This window comes from Aquila chrysaetos, chromosome 3, assembly GCF_900496995.4.
Source record: "Aquila chrysaetos chrysaetos chromosome 3, bAquChr1.4, whole genome shotgun sequence".
Taxonomy (NCBI): domain Eukaryota; kingdom Metazoa; phylum Chordata; class Aves; order Accipitriformes; family Accipitridae; genus Aquila; species Aquila chrysaetos.
In genome coordinates this window covers 49,102,068-49,126,111 of record NC_044006.1, presented here as the reverse complement: position 1 = coordinate 49,126,111, position 24,044 = coordinate 49,102,068, and positions in this window count along the sequence as shown.

Here is a 24,044-nt window from a genome sequence, read left to right as displayed (position 1 = left end):
GATTTTGGCATATACCAGGATTTCTGTCTCAGAAATTAAACCATTTTAATAAAATAAAAGCGTTTGGGAAATTTAAACACATTTAGAGAATTACTACAAATCCTTCATGAAATCATAGTGGAATTTGAATGATATTTGATTTCTCATGCACTCTTCCTCTGGTAAAACTCCATTTCTGAAAACTTGCCTTTGAAAGCATCACTTAATGTCTCTGACTTCTAATCTAGTCCCTATTCTATTAAAAACTGGGCAGAGTTTTTTCTCTTTTTATCCTAAGAAGCATTGGGTACTGTGATGTATCTGTATATATAGTTTCCAATCAAGATCCAACATAATTTCTACTGATGTGTTTTGATTAATGTCAGTAGGAGTGCAGGTGCATACATATAAAAATTTGGGACAGATATATTCTGTCTGATGTCATATTTTGCTATCACACTTTTTATTTCTTCCAGTCCCTAATGTTTTTGAACTCCTATGAAGAATATTCACTAAGATGTCTTATGTTTTCAATACAGGACGTTTAGACCAATTTCAAAACTTCGCTATGTCCTTAAGATGTAAAATGTCAATAGCCAGAGATAAGAGCTGGCATCTGGCCAACCTGGTCTGCAAACAGCATAGATTAGATGCAGATCAATGTACAATAAATGTCTCCTTGTCCTAATACATAGTCAGTGCCCTCCCTCTTCAGAAACCAAAGCCCTGTGTTAGCGTCTTGATCCCACTTGTTTCATTTTGGCCCTGATGAGAAACTGAAATGTGTATAATACTACTTCAATTTTCATCATTTTTTTTCCTTCATGGTATCTCAGGTCTAAGCACATGACAAGGAATTGTGAAACAGCATTTCAAGGTTTCTTAAAACAGTATCCTTCAAAGGCTGGCCATCAGTTAATGTCTGGCAGCTCAATCAATATGAGATGATTGCATCAAGAACCTATTTCCTGCAGGAGGTCAGTAGAAATGTCTGCTGCAAATGGCTAACTAAAAACTTCTACTTATCTCATTACATGCAGAAACACACTAACTATAATTTTATATCTTCACTTGACTGGTGGAGTGATGATCAAAACTCTAATTGTACAGGCTCAGAACTGCCAGCAGCACCTTATTTCTCCCCTACACATGCACATTTTTTGTTTTTCCTTTCTGACACGGAAGAGGTAGTGGTTTTTAAAGCTAGCATTTCATCTTCAGGTGATCACTGTCAGTTCATACACATACTGGTCTAGTCAGGATTTAGCTAATGTAACAGGGACCTGATCCAGCTCTCCCTAAAAATCAATATGAGACTCACTGATCTCAGTGGAATCTAGATTAAGCCTCAAATGCACTGGGGGGGATATTTTCTGAAGCACAAAGGATAGCGAGATGTATAAGTCCTAATTCCTATTCATTACCTTGAAAACCTCTCCTAATACTTCTTTCCCAATGTGACATAAAAATATAGATCAGGGAAATGTAAAAAAGGTGTTACATCCCTGGACATACAGAATTGCTGGCTTGTTTTTTATCTTGACCTGAAGTTGTTGTAAAAGTACTTTGAAAATTTCTACTGTCCCATTTAAGCTAGCTGGAACTCAGACTTTCATTTAATGGCTTCTGTAGAAAAGAAAAATCAGAGATAAAGCAAAAAATATGTGAGAGAAACATTTTTTTAAAAAGCTACCAAACCAATATAATGTAGTTGCATACTGTCTTTTCATAGCAGGCTCCCTCCAAATGTGCAATGGTTTTATTTAAGTATAGACTGAGTATACTGAGTTATTAAGAGAGTGGAAAAGAAATATTTCTAATTATTGTAAAAGCACTTTCTCCCTTTTTTGATGGTTTCCACACCTCTAATTACTGTTTGGCTTTATAGTAAGTGTACGAATGTATCTTTTACCTCAATGGATTGTGACACTGTAGCTTAATTATAAAAGGCAAGCTCCTTTTTTGCTTAATAGCTAAAGGTCCAGGTCTTTGGCTTGGAAGGTCATTTGTCTTCTCTAAAGTAAAAGAATAGTGGATAATCTCAGTTTGTTTAATTATGTTTACTGCTTCATCTTGCCTTTGCCCAAATATTTGTTATAAACGAAACATGCGTATTCATTGTGCCATCAAGGACCTTCATTTTGAACTGCACAATTAGTAATCTGCAGAAAGTGAGCTACCACACATTTTTGTTCTTCAATTACATGCTTAGAGAAAAAATCCACCAGATCAAATATAATTATTCTGTGGCCTCATAGTGATCTCCTACTAATTTTCTGTTTGTTGGAGAAATGTACTTGTTTAAAAAATCCAGATATTTGGCTGTTGGTCTGTATTTGTAATTATTTTTATAAATGTTGGAAGTTCCAGTGGATTTAGATAGCCAGAAATGATTCAGTAGTAGTGTAATGCTTATGAAGCAATAGTGTTGGCCATTGGACATTGATTCTAGAGATGATAATGGAATAACAAGTACAAAACTTAAAGACTATCTCTAGTAGGATTTAGGTGCTTAATCTTTAGTAGGATTCATCTCACCAGACTTTAGACATTTGCCATATAGATGTCTGCATCTGAATTACTTTATAGTCTCTGTAGATAAATAGTCAGTTCTCAGTGTAATTCATCTTGTACTCTCGTGGGCATCTAAAACAGGTCAAATGAACCATGCTTTGCAAGTGCCTGTTTCTCTTGGCTAACCATAACAGTAGTTTAGCTACTAGCTCACATATAAGTGTCTTCTTACAAATACTTAGGGATCTGAAAGAAGGATCTTACCTGTTAGCCTCAGATGAAATCTAAAAGAAGGACTCTTGACCAGCCAGGTATTTTAGGCTTTTCCAAGTTCTTTCTCAAGGAGGGAGGGAACGTCAGGGAGCTGTTCTAAGCTCCTGACCATTGTAGGAGCAATTTTGGGAGCTGTTATGCAGCAATAGGACCCCTGTTCCCTTGGAATACTGTTTTTGTTTGGGGATGTTTTCCTGCAGCTACTTAACAGCAGTCTTTCTATCTAAGAACTAAGCCTTCTCTGTCCTTTCACCTCAGAGGCTAAAGATTTGGAATAACTTCAGAATGGCTTAAGTTTTTGTACTTATGAATGCATTGCTGTCTTCTTAGACAACACCACAAGCTGTCTTCTTAGAAAAACAGGTAGAATGGAATAAAGAGCTTCTCTGCACAGCAGTCACCCACGATATTTATATATTCTCCACTGATAACATACATTCATGTGTAATATTCAAATGGAACATTCTCAAGCCTTTTGGTTTATTAAATATTTCTGTCATATAATCAAACATTTTGATAGCTAATCTTGAAACAACATGACACAATCAAAACTATCTATATTAACATTGCAAGCTCAAGTTATTTATCAGACTGAACCGCACACATCAGAATATTGCTAAGGCTTCTCTGAATTGTCAAACCAGTCATCTTACTTTCAAAAACATAACTCCAAAGAAAACTCCAGTGAAAGTTTCTCTGTCCCTACTGTTTTCATTCAGTATTCACAAATAGTGGGCAAAAGCTTGACTGCAGGAGAGAAATGAGTGTTTTGCCATTGATATCTATGGCAATAGCATTTTGTTTAACATATCTTCATTTCAATAGCATACCAAGCATATATGTCTTTTGCTAATATAAAAAGGAAGTGCCATTGGGCCTGGGCTTTTTTCTTTTTTTTTTTCATGTCATTTGCTTGTATCCTTCCCACTTAAGAAAAGAAATACTTAAAAGTTATGGAACTATTTATTTCCACTTTCTTTATCTGATAATCTTTTCTGTCATAATGTGTGAGGAACATATACCTTAATATTAGTCTCTTATGAGCATTTAAGAAAAATATCTGAGACTTTGTTGAAATAAAATGGTTTTGGAGGAAGACCTACTTTGGTATTTCATAGATATTAGTAAAAAAAAAAAAAGATTCTTAGTCTGTATCTAAGTCAAAGAATTATTTATTTAATTGGTGAATATTTATTGTTACTGTTATCTTATAATATCTAGGTGCCCTGTTGTACTATCATAGTGCACGACTGACTGTATCAAAAAGCTTGGAATATAACACTAAAAATATACATGACAATACAGGGTATATATAAACAGGCAGCTGTGGAATATCTTAGTTTCAAACAACTTGCCCAGGACTGAGGAGCCAAACACAAATCTCCTAAGTCCTATTATATGGTTTTAACCTCCTTTCTTTAAAAAAAAACAAAAAACAAACAACCACATTTACATGATATCTGATCACCTAATAGATATAGCATGGGCTCATAATAAGCAAAAGAGATAACCACTGTTTGACAACTGTCCATTTTTTTAACAGTGACATTTTGGTCCAAATTGTAGTGCCTAAATACTAATAAAATGAGGCCTTAGGTGGACAGTCCTGAGCATGAGTTAGGGTATAGAATTTCCTCAAGACCAGCAATCTTTTATTAGGCAGCCATGCCATCATCAGTTTCCCTTAGTAGCAGGGACCCCCAAAATAAAGAGCAAGATCATAGCAGGGCCGTGAAAGTAAAAGAAGAAGACAATGCCTGTGTTATAAGCACAGATGCAAAATGGTCAAGTACAGGTTACTAAAGCAATGGAGCACTGAGAGCTGAATAGGACTGGTTTTAGCAGATAGCAAAGTGTAAATCTAACATGCAAAAAGCCTATATGTGGTGGAAAGACAAAGGAGATAGGAGTAAGGTAAGAAAGTAAGCTATACTCCTTACAAGCATGGGAACAAAAAGAGGAGTTGCTCTACTATTGACACCCCTGGCCCCTCTGCAGACCTGCTGCCTGTTCAACTCCACAGCTTACCCACAGTGAGTCCCCCTTCCCCTTCAGTGGAGAAAGAGGACTGCTTTTTTTCATTTGCTATACACCAAATGTAGCTATGGCAAGTTAGCAACTTCCAGCAATTCCTGCTTTGGATCATCTGTGTCGACTAGTCAATTAGTGGGGTAAAGCAAATTCTTCACTCCATGGCCAGGGGAAATAAGGAAAGGAAAGGAAAAGCCATTGTAGCTCCAAGGGACTCCTTTTCCTGCTATGAATTCTGAAGATCTACCATGAATTCTAAGAACTGTCATCTTCGTACCTGCAAAATGCACCAGCAGCGCTCTGTTGTCCTTACCTTTCTGCCAAATTGGGCAAAAATTATCCTACGACACCTGATTCATGGTCCTGTAGCCTAGTCCACAGGAGTTTAGGCCATGAAAATGAGAGCAATCACAAAGGAAAAAGAACTAATGGCAACAGTGGCGTGAGGTACTATATTCATTCACCCAGCTTTTCTTTTTATCAGTACTAATATTATGCATTCAATAAAGTGACATCATTCCGCTTCACTAATGAAGCCATGACTGTGTGAACTCTCTTATATAGGAATAGCAATAATTCTGAGTAACATTTCTCAGGCAGTTATTTCATTCAGTATTTAAATTAAAGGAGAAGCTCTGTGATTATGGTGCAGATGTAACAAAATGCATTTCATTTTAGTCTCAATCACCCTTCAATTAGCAGAGGATGCAGCAGATGATAGGGAATAATTGCACTTACTACTTTGCTTCTCTGTTTTACATTAATGCCATTGTAATAATTTTATTACTGGTTTTTTTTTTTAACTTTAAAAAATATCAAATACGCTGGTGATATGCAAGCATAGAGACTATTTATTGGTGAGTGAAAGATATTGTGGAGCAACAGAACTATGATATACCTTTGTGAGTTAATTTTGTATAATTCAGAAAAGCCTTCAAAACTACTCAAAAATTCAGCAACTGAGAGTTTATACCCTGCATCTGTAAACTACCACTTATCTGTGAAAAGCCCACTACCTGCCTGGGGTCTGTGCCTTGTGAAAATAGAAGAGAACATTTCTTTTGTCAAAACAAATTCTGAAATTGTGAAAGGATCTAATCACAACTGAGGAAATACGGATTTTGCACTGTATTATAACACATCAAACTATCCAGATCTGATATGCTTTTCAGGAGAGTGTCGTGGTGTGGGTTGGGATAGAGTTAATTTTCTTTCTAGTAGCTGGTATAGTGTTATGTTTTGGATTCAGTATGAGAAGAATGTCAACAATATTCCATAGTGTTTAGACTAAGTCAAGGATTTTTCAGCTTCTCATGCCCAGCCAGCAAGAAGGCTGGAGGGGCACGAGAAGTTGGGAGGGGACACAGCCAGGACAGCTGACCCAAAGTGGCCAAAGGGGTATTCCATACCATGGGATGTCATGCCTAGTGTATAAATTAGGGGCAGTGGGGCTGGGGGGTGGATCGCTGCTGGGGAACTAACTGGGCATCAGTCAGCGAGTGGTGAGCAATTGCATTGTGCATCACTTGATTTGTATATTCCAATTCTTTTATTATTATTAATGTCATTTTGTTATTGTTATTATTATCATTATTAGTTTCTTCCTTTCTGTCTTATTAAACTGTTCTTGTCTCAACCCACGAGTTTTACTTTTTTTTTCCTGATTCTTTCCCCCATCCCACTGGGTGGGGAGGAAGTGAGCAAGCAGCTGCGTGGTGCTTAGTTGCTGGCTGAGGTTAAACCATGACAGAGAGATATCTTCTGGATAACTAGCATAGAATTGCAGCTTCTGAAAATAACATATTTTTCATAGTAAGACCTGTTAATGAGTAACAGATGTACCCATGCTGACTTTTGAACACCAGTTGTCCCCTTAGATTTGTGGATGTTCTTTTGTTGGAAAACACAGTATCAACAATAGGCAACTTCTTGTCCTGACTTAAATATGACTGATTTACCACAGTTAAATCAGCATTTTACTCAATGTCTCAGTACAGTAACAAGTAAAAAGTTCCCAATAAAAATATCTTCCAACACATACTGTAGACAACAGCTCTAAGCACATTTTTTCTTTTTCATACCAGAGGTTTATACAATTATCAGCTTAAGCTTTAATTGGATTTAACTAATTGGTAAACAGGATTTTTATTCATTAATTTTATACATGTATCAGTTCCTCATTTAAGGTTTAATTTAAATTCAATATAAGCCACTGGATGGCTGAGATTTGTTAAAAAAAAAAAAAAAAATCAGTGAAAAACCTTGACGAATCACAACAATTTCTTCACTTTGGTATTTTTAAAGATGACTATTATTAAATCTGATTACTTTAATATACATATATAATCATATTATCTAAAATACACATTTCTTAGAGATCATCCTATGGATTTTGGTATCAACATGGAAAGAAATACAAGATCCCTTTAATTTGATGTTTATCAAGTCTTACATACAGTCCATACAAATCTGAGAAAAGAAACATACCAATTAAAAAAATAATGTTTATATTAAAAAAATGAAAGTGTAAGAAACAAATAATTGTATTGCTATAAACTAGTCCCATGGTTTTACAAAAAAAATGGAAGAGTGTTTTAAATACTACAGCAACTTAAAAGAATAATTATGACTATGAATAAATGATCATTCACAAAGCATCAGTTAATTTCTTACAACAGAAGTATTGCTGTTAGAAATATGGGATATTGAACCATGAACTGAGCCCACAAATCTCCATAAAACCCACAGACAATGCAACACCATTTTCGTATTATTTTAGAAGGCTTTTCAGGTTTGTCTTTACTGTATTTATAACCAGGGGCAGCGGAAAATGAAAGACACTATGAAAGCATAGGTGGCACACTCCCTTCTATACAGTCTAAGGCCCTCCTATTTATTTTAGCAAGAATCTGGCTGTAATCACAGATGTTCTGATTGTACCCCTCCATGTGCTTTTTGTTAAAGTGCACATGCATTAGCAGAACAGATGTTTTGCTATAATGGATTATCAGCAACATAAATTGTCCAACCATTCCAACTCATCATTTTCTTGAAATGAAACAGTACAAAGAAATATTCCCTTTCCAATAAATCTGTCTGTGGGTGAACATGTTAAGAGAAGATACTGATGCCAGTCTACCATATATATATATATGTGTGACGAAAAGAAACCTCATAGCAGTGACGATAGCGATGCTGTTAATTGCAAAATACAAAGAGACACATGAAAATTATGAAAAAATAAAGAAGAAAAATGTACACTTGGAAAATAAAAAGTTGGCATAAAGTGGCAAGAGTAAAGATAGGAGAGATAAAACACTTGTAAAGAAGGGAAGTTGTTATAAATAAAGTTAGAAACAATGAAAAAAACCACAGAAAAAAAGAAACACTCAAAAAACCCTGAAGACTACATTTTCTCAAACCCATCCAACAATTTTAGTGAATATATAGACAATTTTCACTGGTGTCCTAAAAATGAATGCAGTTTTCATCTGACAGTTGTCTAAATTTTAACGTTCAATCATCTGTTCTCCACTACAGATGTCTCCTGCAAGTGCACTGGTGGGAAGGGAAACAGGTGTTTGACTGCCGTTAGCTGTACCTTCCTTTAGCTCGTGTCTTTGCACAATGATTTTGGCTATATGTTACCTGTGACTCAAAAAGTTTTGAAATACTTTTTAATAGCAGTGAGAGATCTTTTAGACACCTATCCAGTCAATTTACTGGGTTATCAAGGGTATGGGATAAATGCCAGCATGAGTAAACCTCCAATTTTCCATCTCCTTTTTCTTAAGTTCCTATAACTTGTCCTTTAGTCAATTGTTTCTAATCCTGAAGTACACAGAAATTAATTCTCAGTGTTTTCTGATGGACTTCCTGGTTAAAGACCAATTAATCCCTGTAAAATTCTTATGAATAATTAGGCTCCTATTCACTAGGCTTTTGCTGATGAAGTCTTAGATTCTGCTCAAACCCAGCTGTCTTCAGCTTCACTCAGCTTTTTTAAAGCGATTTCCAATTGCATATGGGTTTACATTTCTTTAGCTTCCCCTGTTTTTACATGACAGTCTTCTCCACAGGGCAGCCCTTGCAGGCAAGATATTTTACTATGGTCAAGACAGTGATAATGTTCATCTTTATCACTTGAAGATTAAGCAAATAAAAATTCCATGAGCTCTTGTCATGTTCTCTTCTTGTGCAAGTCCATTGACAGTCATTTTGCTGCCCAGGAATCTCTGCTATTAAGTAGCTGTTAGAACTATGGTTTAAATAGGAAGGGACTCATTCTGCTTAACTGTTACACTAGCTTAAAACCCAAGTAATTCCTCTGAAGTCAGTGGATTTGCTCTGGATTTAATCCAGTCTAGCTGAAAGCAGAATTTGGCCCTTTGATTCCTGCTGCCATTACTCAATTGTTGGGAGATTTACTTTATGGGGTATGCTCTGTACAACTAACACGCTGCAGCATACTTGTTGATCTACTTACCAGCAGAGTAAGAGCTTTATATTTGACATAGCTGAAACTTCTGACTAAAAATAGATTGTAGAAAATTCCCAGCTGAGCTCTAATATCAATTTTCAGGAAGCAAAAATACAGCTTTCAACCAAGCTAGACTAGTTGAAATGGAGGTAGTTTAGTGCACAACGGTTTGTAATATACTGAATACTCTGCCTGCAACACTTTAAATGGATAACATGAAGATTTGATAGCAAACCTAAAAAATTACTTTTGCTAAATGGAAAAACGGGCGGGGAAAATCCAAACACTGTTGGATACTGCACGGCAGCAATTCATCATCAGAATTCTTAGCAAACAGCCATCCTCACTGACTTCCACAGGTTTTCATAATGCAAGAATTTGAGAGGGGATGAGAGGAGAAAGTACTTACCTAATATTTATTACAAAAATGTATTAAAAGTTGTCAAATGATTTGACAGACTTTATGAATAAGTAAATAATGGGAAAAATGGGAAACATATACGAAAAATAGAGCAAGATAGTATAAAATATTATTATAACAGCAGAAAATCTTGGTGACCACAACAATAACAACAAGAAGATTGGTGAAAATCTATACAGAAAAGGAAAGAAATTAGCATAGTCTGGGATTAAATTTTCTCCAGTCTACAATGTTTTCACCAAGTTTACATATGTGTGCCAGTTTTACTTCAAATATAGACAATGGGGGTTTATTTCAATTATATTATTTTATTTTTACAGTATTAAAACATTTTAATCAGCAAGAAGGAAAATTACATGAAAATATTAAATATGCTCTTGACTTTTCTTAACAAAACACACAGGAATTCACACATGATTCAGAGACAACCAGGAAATATCTACTATTATGTTAAAATAGAAACATGCATACATCACATCTACTTTTTCCTAACCTATAGTCTTGATGTGGATCTTAACAGAAAGAAAAGAGACAGAAGCTCTCTAGTGAACTGTAAAATTTTGGAAGCTAAGTGTGTCTGTGTGTATACCTATATATACACACACACACATATATATGTATACACAATCTCTGTCTTCTATTTTTTATTTACTATTATGCAAAACCACCACTTTGCTCCCTCAGCACTATTTGTGCTCTTTAAAACCTTAACTCTGTTCTGAAGCTGTTTCATGTTTGTTTTCAAAGACTTCTTGTAAAATATTGGTGGCTTGTGCATTTTTTTGACAGTAAAAATAAGAAACTACCTTTCCATTTGGGTTAGAACTGAGATGAAATGAGGAATGGCTGCCACCAAGCAGAAAATTTGCTCACTTTATGTATGCCAGTTAATTACGACACTTCAGAGGCGCTTCTGAAAGGATAAGGCAAGCTGCATAAATTTAGCTGTAATCCAGGCAGGCAAAACGAATTTGCAGGGGATGGCCTTATCTAGCTGCTGCAGCTTTCTCAGAAAATTAACCTTGGATATTTGGGCCCAATTCAGAAAGTGTTTGATTTTTTTCCCTTTCCTGCTCAGCATAAGAGAATTTTAAATTCAATACAATACCTGACTTTTAAGAGGCACTATGAATGCTGTAGGCAGTTCAGAGTTATTACTGACAAGCAAATATATATATTTATATACGTACATATATGATTGTCCTTCATGCCCATTATCCTGCGTTCTTGCATGTGCATCAGAGGGTTTATCACCATATGTATGGGGGGGGGAGGCCTTTGGATTAACAGAAGATGCAGTTCATTTTAACATACTTAGAAAAATTCATCAAAGTTCATTGCAGAATAAGTCATGCATACTGAGTTGTTCATTCCAGTGGAAATGAAGAAATCCCCATAAAAATAGAAGTTTAATGAAGTGTTGGAGCAAAGTCCTGCCTGTCATTCCAATTACCACTGATTTAGAATTTTCCTTGATACACCACTAGTAATTGCTCTTACTCAGCACAATTAAAAGTTTACCTTAGATTTCACCAGTTTTACCAGTTCATAAGTGAATGATTTAATTAACAAATGTTCCCAAATCCACCTTAAAAGCTTCAGGCATAATATGAAGTATAAGAAGTGTTACTGGCTTCTTAGCAGTTCGCAATCTACTTAGTTAAGACTGCCTTTTATTCTACCTAACAACGTTAATGAGTTAACAGCATGATCCTCCCTTTGCCCAGTCAATAATCACTGTAAGAAAACATGACAGTATAACCCATATAAAATTTTTTCTTCCATAATTTAATTGGTTTGAAATGACTGGATGCTTTGTGGACAAGACAATTTGTGATATTTGTTTGGTCAAATCTGACCACCTAAAAATAGTTCTAAGATTATTTGGAAAAAAAATTCTTTTAATATTGTTAGGTGGATTAATCTGACTTTTTCCTATTTGCAGAGTGGTAGATATCTCCTTTACAGCCACTCATTCCAGCCTAAGCTTGATGACTAAAACAGGACCACAGAAAGGTAATAAATAACCTTTTAGGTCATTTCACTGACCTCTGTCTTCACTAACAAGTCTCCTGAATTTAAGGCAGCCAAATTCATACTAAATTAATCTAACCTGTAGTTAAAGCTCATTAACTCTTTTGATGTTCAGCAGTATGTTAATCATGACAATCTTTTAAATACATGCTCAGTTGCTATTCTATTTTGATTAGGCCCTTGAAAATACAGCTAACTTTCAAAAGGATCTGTACATCTTATGCACATAATTCTGAATATTCTGATCTGATGTAGAAAATTGCATGGCAAGGCAATCTTCATTCTTGCTCTGAATTCTGCCAGATTTTAACAACCAAGGGCTATTTATGATCAATGAAACACAGGCTAATTTAGCACTGCCCTTCTTCTTCCCATCCAGCTTCAGTATGCCCCAAGATACCTTTTATTCTTACATTATGTCAGTACAATTTTATGTTAGTGTCAGGATAATGAGTAGCTGTCACTTGATGCTGATTTTAGCCTTCAAAGCAGTAGTAAGATTGCATGTAAATATAAATGCCAACATAACCATTCTATAATAAAAGGTTTGTCCTTTTATTATTGTAATCATCAATGTCATTATTATTTTTATTACTACTTAATTTTTACCACTGCAAAAATTTGCAATGTGCTAGCTACTATCCATTCATGTAGGAAAGTCCAACTCTTGCCCGGTAAAGCTTGTATTCAGAGATATGCGGTACATGAAAGACAGAAGGGTGACAGTTAAATGTACAGTTAAATACAGACCTTTTCTTAAGGAGTAGAAAAGAAGTTCAAATTTAAAAGTTCATCTTTCATGTACAAGTAAATATGAAAAATAGTAAAGCTGAGGTATAAAAAAAATGGTGCATACAACTATCAACAGAGAGCATAAAATGAAAATTGACCAACACATCTGACCAGTAAAGCACAGCAAACTTCCTACTCTGAAGACAGTTTTTGCAATTATATTGTAAATGTCACAATACATAATATTCTTAAAGCAGAGTTTAAATTGCTTTCATTTCAAAAAGTATTCTTCCTCTCTGAAATTTTATATAATGTTAGTCAATATATCTCTTGAATGTATGGATATTTAACTCAGGGCAAATAACAAACAGGGCAAAGCTGCAAGAGATGGAAAGATCTTGATCTTCAGAATTTTCTCACTTCAATCTTTACCAGATGCTCACAGAGTTACTGATTCAGCAGATGCCTTAATTTGCCAGGTTTTTATTATGTTGCAGCCAAAAATATAGAGCCAGATATTCAGTTGAAGTGGGTATATTACTATTACCATCTAGCAGAATGCAGTAACTGGCTCATCACACATGCTTCAAAGTGTCAACAGCAAAACATCAGTGTTAGCAATTACTCGTATTTTACCCCTTCCCTGTGTAAACGGCAGTCAGGGTTTGTGAAATGTTTTTTATTAGATAGTCCAGTGACTATTATGGATAGGTGTACTAGGTAGGTTTTCCCAGATTTCTAGATTTTTGTAGAAGTTAAAATAAGGACCTACATAAATGTCCATATTCAACAGTAATTTACATGAGTTCCCTTTATGTGGAAATTCCTATTTTTTGCATGTACAGTATAATCTTGAAAAATTGTCCTGTGTTGCTAAGCATTACACATGAAATTCATTTCAATAATGCCAGGCATCTCCTAAGCTACATATATAGACTTATGTGACAGTCAATGGCAAGAAAGAAGCATCTCCACTGATATGTGCTCACTGAGATATGTATCTTATAGTAGGTTTATGGTATGATTCATCTTTTCTTTCACCACTAAGAAAAATTCTCAATTATAAATTTATCATGTAAACAACTGAAATTTGGCTGACTGAATCATAACCTAAATACTCTTATCTTTGTAGTTTGTTATGTGTCAATACCCAAAGTGTTACTTATTTTTCTATTAGTCAAGGAAAATTGAGGACTAGAACCACTAAAACCACTTGGAATGGTCAATACTTACGAAGCTGAACCCCAGATGAAAGAATTCCACAATATATTTTGAATATTTACCCAGTCTAACATGATCACAACTGATTACGGGTCTTCATTACTAGAGTCTTCAAGGATCATACTAGTGTTTTTTCTCCTCATTGTGACTTCTCAATATAAAAAGGCCATAGAGATCTAGTGTAATTGGACTGGTGTTAGCATTAGTCACTATAACAAATGGGTCCAACTGTGCTGATAAACAATACATGTTAGAATTTGGAACAACCAACGTAGCATTTATCATTTTCTGAGAAAGGAGATTAACTACAAAATTGTACTTGTATGAATCTCAAAATACATGTTGGCATGTCATTTGGCAAATTTAAAAATATAGCTGGAAAACACTGGGAAGTGCATCTAATGTGAGGAAAAATTGTTTTAGTGGTGATTGCCCACAGAGAACATTAGGCTTGGAATATTTCCATTTGGGGGAGATTTTCATTTTCTTGAAGTGGTAGAGAGAAGATTTTAACATCAATATTGATTGCATTGTTTACACATGCCCTCAAAACTCTAGGTGAAATGGGCATCTGTATGGAATGTCCCTGATTTAATACATTCAGGAGATTTCCAATGGTCTAGAGGGCAGAAATGGACTTAAAAAAAAAATAAATAAATAAAAAGCAAAGAGGAACATCAGCAACATAACAATAGAAATGGGTTCATTTTAGGCAGACAAGTTTGTACAAAGACACCTCAGGGAGAGGAGAAGAAGTCCTACAATATAGGTCTATGAAGATTCCACTCACTACTTCAGGTCAGGGCAGAGATCCAGAACGTAAGATGCCGTCCAAATGGTCAGAGTTAGAAAAAGCAAAGTCAAAAAGGACAATGTGATCAACTGGGTTAGAATAAACTGAGTAGTAATTGAGGGCATAGATGGAGCAGTCTATCAGACTTGGCAACAAAGGTAAATTAAATTTGATGTAAAACATCATTACAAGTAACTCTAGATGCTTTTCAAGGAAGACAGATTATAGGGACAAACAGTACAAAAGAGTGTGGAAATTAAGGACTGATTCTTAGAAAAATCAAGAATCTGCAGCTGCAGCTTGTGCAAATATTTTTTATTGCATTGTTCTCATGCACTTCTTATTTTTGTATCAGGTATGCACTTCCTTCCAAAATCCCTCTCTGCGCATCTTGGTCATGTGGATTTGCCACAAGGCAAACAGGATCTGAATGTGTGCCTGGCTCATATTAAACCAATAAGCCAGCAAATAACAATAATTGATTTTATTCTTTATCTCTAATATTTTTGTCTAATGGCACAAAGAAGCAAACTGAACAAAGCACCTACATTTTCTTCTTCATTCTAATTTTCCTTCCTCTTCCATTTCTTTTTCTGCATTGCAATATTGAAAACTGCCAACAGTATATTCATTCCCTGAATAAATGACCCATCAGCATTTCTCAGAAAGAATATGAAAACCCAAGCTTTTCTTTATTTTTCGTTCCAGTAATTACAAATCCAGCAATCATTTCCAGTTATATTTTCCTTTCAGATTAGGTCTATTCTATTTGCAGCAAATCCTTTACACACACGTTTAGCATTCACTCTTTTCTATCATTTAAATAGACTAGTGTGTGGTAAAGGCAATTTTGCTAATGAGATGTCAAAACACCAAGTGGTTACTTTTTAATTTAGCCCAAGGTAGAATGCTGTAGTTTAGAGCCAGTGATCCATTGCTAAATTCAATTTCCCAACTCTTTAATTAATTTATGTATACAATTTAATGATATTTAATTTGATATGCACATTCAAGATATAGTGTACTTATCCATTTCTAAATAAAATCCTGAATAAGTTACTAAAAATTACTAAAAACATATTTTTCTTCTATGGAAGTATTCTACCAACTATTTTTTTTAATTAATTTTGTAATTTCATCCATTATACTGTGTTTCCCAGAAGACCTACATGAATATACTATCATTTCTAAGAAAAATTGCAAAAGATAATAACTTTTTAAACCTCCTTTTTTATTTTGACTGTGGGTTAAAATAAGACATGTTGTGGTCATGAAAAAAAATCATCAGGATGCTGGAAAACCAACAGAAAGCAATCTGTGTGTTCATTATATCAGGCAGATAAGGCATTCCAAGGATAACTGTTATGTATTACACTCTCATGAAGAGCTTTGGTTCTACGCTCCAGCACAATGAAGGAAGAGGGATGTTTTTGTATTGGATTAACCACAAGTAAAATAGTGAATAACAGAAGGAAATTCCATGCCAATCTGTATGCCAGAAAACAAAACCACATGAAGTTATAAAAGTAACAAAAGAATCAGAGAGGGGCTGGGTTTATGGGTAAAGGGTATTTGTAATGTCCTAGGAGTGTAATCTTAACTACCATGAAATACAGTCTGTTAAAATAAAGGGTCTTCCCAAATTCATGACTCCAGTGTTGTGCATGCACCTTATACTAGACAGTCTCTACTACAGAACTTACTCTTTTAATAGATACAAAGACCAGAGGAAGGAACAAACAAATCATGTCTCACGCTCTGACTATAGTGAAAGAGAAGATTAAGCCCTCAACTGGGTTGCAGTCTAACACTTCACCTACAAGATCCTACTTTCCCATTTCCAGAAAAGGAGACAAAAATTACAAGGGAACAGCCTGGAAGTATGATTTCTACAGCCTCTCTGGATATAAAATGAAGAATTAGAAATATTCAAAGAAGGAAATGCTGACTGAATTTGTCTGGTTTAATTACTGACATAACACTGCACACAGCAACATAGTCAAATCTCAAATATCAAGCAGAAGGAGCCCAGCCTATTTAGCGTTAACCCAGGACTTCACACCACTTTAATGGGCATCAAGAAGGGCACATTTCATCCAGATGCCCTCTTGTGAGTGATATGTAAGAGGCTTTACAAGTCACAGAGACTTGGCCAAGTTCTGTTCTAAAAACTTTGGCTAAAAACATTAATTGCAGAGTCAATCGACCACATTATTCTTCACTTCCTGGTCAGCATTGGGTATCTACATTGTGACATGCCAGAGGGATTTTCTGTTACTAACACCTGTTCAACTGTTCAATGGAGGAACAATGTAAGATCGGGATGATTTGAAGTGGGATTCATCTCACCTAGCTTTAGACATTTAAAAGTTAGACATCTAAGTCTGAACTGGAGAGAAATAAGCACCTCTAGAGGGCAATTCATTTGACCTATCTCAGATGTCTATTTTAGTCAGAGATAAGTCATCCTCCAGAGATGCCTAGATTTCTCTATTGACTATAAAGGGAGCCTAGGGCAAGCAGTTCAGTTGTAGTTTTCTGACTTTCAGACCTGTAATTTAGAAGAGATATATCCTACTCACTGTGGTGGTAAGGTTCAGTTTCCACACTAAATCACTCATGTTGTTTTCAGATTCATAAAATACCCAAGAACTCATCTCTAAGTATTCCTCATTTGCTCTTTTTAATTTCTATTTTGGGTTGTCAGTTTCTTCCCAAGCACTTACTGCCTTTAATTTTCACTCATTTTCTCATTAAAAATATTCACTCATAGCAAGTTCATTGTAACCTGTCTATATTTCACCTTCCAAAACAGATGCCTCAGTGATAACAGCCAGAGCACATTATAAAATTACTATGCTTCATCCAGCTGTTATTCTTTCTTAAGATTTTCTTTTCACTTTTGAGATGTCTGAAGCCTCACTTTTCAGGCCTCTATAATAGAAATAAATTAATGGTCTTTGTCTATTTAGTCACTGATTTAATATGATTATTTGTTCAGAATTTTATATGATATGAATTAAATCCTTACAACTGATCTTAAACATTCAGAAAACCAGAACTAGTGCTTGAATTGGATTTAAATTTCTTCTGATCTAGAGGCCTGACATTCTTCTCAGACTGATTTTATACTAGTGTAACTCTATTGACTTCAGTAAAATCATTACAGACATAACAAAAGTGAGAGAAAAAATAGTCCTAGGCTTTTGCTAGACAGGAAATGGTTTCAGATGTTTAAATTAATTATTTGTCTGTACATACCCAATTAAAAAAATTTATTAAATCATTTTACTAAAGAGCATTTTTGTTTGATTCAGAAAAATGTAGACATTTCAACAGTTACTTGCTAATAGTAACTCAGATTTGTAATGTTCTTTTCTCTTTGACCAGTGGAAAAAGTCTTGGTTAATCAACTGTTTCACAGAACTGTTAATTGATACAAACAGCAGTTTATGTTCCCTTAGCATTAAATGAAAGCTTTTAAAAGAAGCGTCCAACATGTCTTGAAATTTTTACACAAATCATGAGCTCTTTTATTAAGATATATATCCATATATTTTAACATCAATTCAGTTACTTCAAACATTTAAACAGAGAATTCTTAATGTAAAAGTCTTATAATACAGACTGAGTGCAATCAGCATAAAAATAATTTGACAGCCTTCCACATTGCTGAGTAAATGAGGCGTAACCTTGAATATGAAACTTAGAGGCTGCTGATTTCTTTAGACTATATTAGAGAATTTATGACATTTCCTGTGGGAAAGGGAAACTGTTCAGGAAAGTTTATCCCATCTCCCATAGGCACAGCAATCTCTTCTTATTTATGCTTAGATAATCAGCATGAGCAGGTGTTTCTCATTCTCTGTGGGTGTCAGGACTGGAATAACAGAAGTAAAGTTTGTGTGAGGGAGTAAGTGCTGGAAATGCTTTTCAATAACATATTTGGACTTGACTGTGTCTACTAGTGTCTACTATTTCATGTCCTATTGGTTATACTACAGGCTTAATCCTAGAAGCTGGACACTTTCCAAGTGCAGATCACATTTCCCACCAATGGACTTTCAAGATCTGCAACAAAAGTTGATTGCCATTAATGGGACTCTTTCCCACGACTTCACAACTTTTCTCTTCAGAAGCTTTTAGTGCTTGAAACAAGCACTTAGCAGCTGGAAGAGTAAGCGTTCCCATGACTTGGCAGGGCGCTCTTAATGTTGGGTTTGGCCCTTTGTTTCTGTTTTAGAGAAGCATGCTGGATTTGCAAGAGGACTTATAAATATGTTCTAAATACCGTACATTTATGCATACTCCTATAATTTATAAATATGTAAATAAGTACTGCATATGCTTAACAAGATTGTGATAATTGTACATTTAATAAAGTTTTCTAGATATAAACCAAGATAAGAATTATCTAGCTGAAAACATCACTGTTGTTAAGGAATGGCAGATCAAGAAAAGATGTCCCCAAGATAAACTGAAAGTACTGTGGCCCATTTTAAAGGAGCATTCTCAGGACCAGTGATCAATTGCTTGGGAAAACAGTTAAGTCTAAACCGGAAGAACTTAAATCTGAAAGAATGTTGTGTCTTTAAATAAAACAGATTTATGCCTAGTTTTCTTTTTATTTAAAACACTCAGTTCTGTTCACATATTTTCCAGTAACAGTCATAAGGTAGTGTGGATGAAAAGTCCTGCAACCAGAAGTCAGGGTGCTTCTTCCCAGAAGAAGCCTTGTTTGAAGGGGGAAAGAGGGAAGTATGTCCATTATGGCCTCAGCTAACAGACGTGTTTTAAAAAAGCCTAGAAAAAAATTTCATGCACATGTTGGTCTTTTCATGTATGTTAAACATGTTCTGTTTAGGCCTATTTTTTGCCTTTTTCTAAAATTCCTAAATACAGTTCTCAATTAAGCGTAAACAGGAAAGAGGCAGCAGGAGCTTAGGATTGAACAAAAAGAAAAATCTTCACTCAGCACTGTTAGGTTGTAGACATCCTCACCCCAGGAAGTTGTAGAAGCGGAAAGTTTTACATTTAAGCTTTTTTAGGCATCTCTTTCATCCAGTTATGCACAGATCCTGGGCCAGATGGTTTGAGCAGTGCAGCTATTTTATATAGTAAAATGCAATGCAGCTCAAGGCCCAGTCTAAGAGCTTGTAAATATGAGGACACTCAGCACAGCTACAGTAACTAAAGCTAAAAATTTGAAATTATTTAGTTGAGCAACAAGTTAAACAGTGATAATCTTTCTGAACAAGTCCACAGAAGGGCTTAATCTGGTTGCAGTAGTTCAGATCAGTTTTCTTAAGTGTTAACTATGCAGACAAAGCCCAAAAATGAAAGGACTAAAAAATTCCAGTTCAGGGGCAAAAGAATGAGGCAGCTATTCAGCAACCAGAAACAAAGCCCAAAAATGAAAGGACTAAAAAATTCCAGTTCAGGGGCAAAAGAATGAGGCAGCTATTCAGCAACCAGAAAAAAAGCAGGTGTACAAATAGTGTTGTGACAGTGACAAAATGAAGCAGTATTTTTGAACCATTGCATGTTCACTTATTAGTAGAAGTGGAAAGAAATATCTAAAAAGACTTGTCATTACTTCAGCTTGCCATTTTAAACATGATAATTGCACAGTAATTTATCACTGTCTCACAATTAAAAGTAAATCAAAGTGAATTTATACTCTGAATGCAAATGTGTCAGAATTTTACATCAAGCAATACCTTTTTCATTAGATGGAAGCAGATGTTGACAGCAAGCTCAATAACAGAAGCCTACCTAAGATAAAAGCACTAAAAGAACACAAAAAATGTGAGATTACTATCACCAAATATATTATTTCTAACAATTTATCATTTTATGGCTCTTCTTGTTTCTATTGTATCACAACATTTTGAGTTTGATAAGTAAGGGAACAAAATGCCTGCTTACAACTCCTTATGCTAACGACACTTTTTTGAGGCTCCCAGATACATCTCAGACTGGTGTTTATTACTTGATTTGCATGTTTTACTTACATATCTGTTACCATATCCCTTAGAATCCCAGAGGGTACTACCCAAGTGAAAAAGTAGTCCCAAAGTGCAAAAAGTTAGAAAGGAAGGGAAACACTGTAAGAAAACAGTTGTGTGTGTTCTTTAATGGCCTACATGTTCATTTATACATTACACATAGGCCTGACATGAATTATGTTTAGAAATACTAAAATCAAATGGTAGTCCTGACTCCAAACTAAGCTATGGGTGCAATAGTTCACTCAAGATGTTGTGTACAGCTACACAACTAGTGTGCTCTTTTTCTTTATTGTGATTGTACACAAATCTGGTGAAGACCATAACACAACTTTTGAATATATGTATATATATTTGTGTATGAATAAGTATACCTATGCACATATATATTTAAAGACTATTTAGAACATTTTTCTAGTCTTGTCTTTTTTTTTTAACATCAGTATGACCTCAGCAAAGGAATGTCTTTGGTTTCAGTGCTTAGCAATTGGACAGTTGTTACAGGTAGAAAGACTAAAATAAAAACCTCAGCTGATATTTGTCTTTATTTCAATGTCTTACTAGAAGGAAAGGAATTTAACATAATAGGAAACTCAAACAGTTTAATCATGCAATATTTTAAGGTAATACTAGACTCAGAACTTCCTTCCTGCAATCTCTCAGACCGTTCTTTCATATTAAGCATTTGTAGTCTCTAAAGTTATTATTATTACAATATTATGATATTTACTGGATGTATCATGTCTTTGAACAATAGTCAGCATAGACAATAATCACGCAATATACCTTGCCTTTCCAAAAGTTATAGGAGGCAGATGGTATCCTCTTTACCCTCCCCCAAAGATAAGAATCTCTGTGAAGAGAACACATAAGAAAAGAAGTACTAAGCATTTGCAACTGTAAGTATCATCAACATATATCATTAGCATCTAAAAATGCTGCATTGCAAGGTAACATGAAGGGTAGCTTGCAGGAGAGATTCAGCTCTGAGCCCTTGCCATACCACCTTGCTACCACTTCCTGGTGAGGCGTCTGAGTCCCACATCCTTATTCACCTCACCTCTTCCCTCACTCCTGCCCCACTTTCCCAAGGGCTGCTGTAGATGCATTATTCAGCTGTACTATGAAAAGTAGGACCAGCAATCTCAGTTTAGGCATCAGTAATTATTCTGCACAGTGCCATTTCCTTTTCTTAGGAGGGGTGTATGAAAATAAATCCATTGCTATTTGTGCAGCAATTCTGGGTTATGTTAGTAAGCATCACAAAAGTGCCCCTGAAGAAATTAATTCTGTGTTCAGTGCTGATCTGCTATGTAATAAAAAAGGCTAGAAACCTCACACTGACTGTTGACAATACAGAAGAAAAACAATAGCTACACTTTCAGTGAGCCTCAGTTCTACACACTGAAGGATGCGGAGAATCTAGTTGGGACAGGGGAAAGAGGAAAAACTGTAAGGTGGCAGATGGAAACTGGGCTAAGAAAAGTAGGAGGGTATGGAGTAACACTGTGGAGGGAGCTAGGGTTGGGGTCTGCAGATGTATTATATACAGTGTCAGAGAATAAACAGCACAGAGTAGGGGTGATGTAACATGGGACACAAGCATCTTGCTGTATGCACGAGCAGTTCAATGTAATTCTGAAAGCTGCTGCTGCAGTATTCCTATCAAACTGAGCCTGGAGTTTCTTTTCAAGTTATAAAAGTGGTTTTGATGACTTGTAAGTACATAGCATGGACTTAGGAGCTGTACTGAACCAATGCATCTAAAGGCTGCAGCTTGCAATGCTACAGTTGCAAGGGATTGTAAAGGGTAATAACAGTCCCTCCCCATGGGTGAGAATTACTGAATAAATCAGGGGACATTTGGGGACAAAGCCTGTAAAATCTCATAACTATATATTAAAAAGCTGCACCTGTTAAAGTTACCTTAAATCTGTTATTTCTAAACTCTTGAATGTCTAACTTGGCATTCTTAATTACTGTTTCTTATATGGCATTCATAAAAATTCACTGTGTTATTAGCTATAACAAACCAAAGATGGGAATAAATTTTAGTTTTCGTTTAGGCATATAAAGGCAACGTGGTGGGTTGACTCTGGCTGGATGCCAGGTGTCCACCAAAGCTGCTCTATCACTCACCTCCTCAACTGGTCAGGGGAGAGAAAATAGAAAAAAAGGCTCATGAGTCAAAATAAGGACACGGAGAGATCACTCACTAATTACCACCACAGGCAAAACAGACTTGACTTGGGGAAAATTAACTTAATTTATTACCAATCGACTAGGGTAGGGTAATGAGAAATAAACCCAAATCTTAAAACACCTTCCCCCCAACCCTCCCAGGCACAGCTTCACCCCTGAATTCTCTACCTCCTCCCCCTGAGGGGGAAGGAGTGGCAGAGACAATGTGTGACAAACTGACCACAACCCCCATTCCCCATCCCCCTGTGCCACTGTCAGGGCATGGGCGTTGTCGTCAGTTCATCACACTTTGTCTCTGCCGCTCCTTCCTCCTCAGAGGGAGGACTCCTCACACTTTTCCCCTTCTCCAGCGTGGGGTCCCTCCCACCAGAGACAGTTCTCCATAAACTTCTCCAATGTGAGTCCTTCCCATGGGCTGCAGTTCTTCACGAACTGCTCCAGCATGGGTCCTTTCCACAGGGTGCAGTCCTTCAGGAGCCGACTACTCCATCGTGGGTCCCTCACAGGGTCACAAGTCCTGCCAGAAAACCTGCTCCAACATGGGGTGTAGCAGTGCTACATATCAAGGTGCCGCGATTAGATCACTGGTCGGCCTGGAGCAGGGAAGAGACAGATAACACACATGGTGTGAGTGCCAACTCCGTCCTTTATTGCGCAGTTAATTCCTTTTATACTAACAACGGTAGGTGGGATTACTGATATGTCATAGGGAGGCGACGACTAGCCTTCTACCTTTCCGTGACATCGCGAGATCTTCCGAACGGTGTTCCCTACATCTCCCCCTCCTCATGTCCAACTAGCTCCCATTGGTTACACACACTATTCATGCACTGTCCACGCGTCCAGTTGCACTCAATGATTGGCTGCATCAACACTGCACACGCGCATAAACATAAAATATAATTGGTCATACTAACTAAACATACGAGACTTATCTCAGTCTAATTGGTCAAGATAAACTGCTGAATTGAGGTTGGTTGTGCCAAGTTCTCTTTATTGTGGAATATGCACCTGTGTTTTTCTAATTGGTATCTTTCTTATTTTTGTCTTCTTGTTTATTCTGTTCAAGGCCTTCTAAAGGCGTCTGGAATGCTCTTGCGACCGTTAGCTAAATATGTTCCCACAACAATTCCCCCTCCCTTTTTCTATTAGAAGAGCATTAGCAGATCTAGTCACCACCATCCGCGAACTCAGGACAGCAATCGGTAGGTGCCAGCTTTACGTGGGCGTCCCCACAGAGGCAACGATGGCCTTGCTGTACACCAGCCCGATGCTCTTCGGAAAATCCCGGTATTTGTCCATTTGCAGAGGAACAGATTTCAGCACACGTGGCCAGCGGGTGCTAAAATTCGCCTC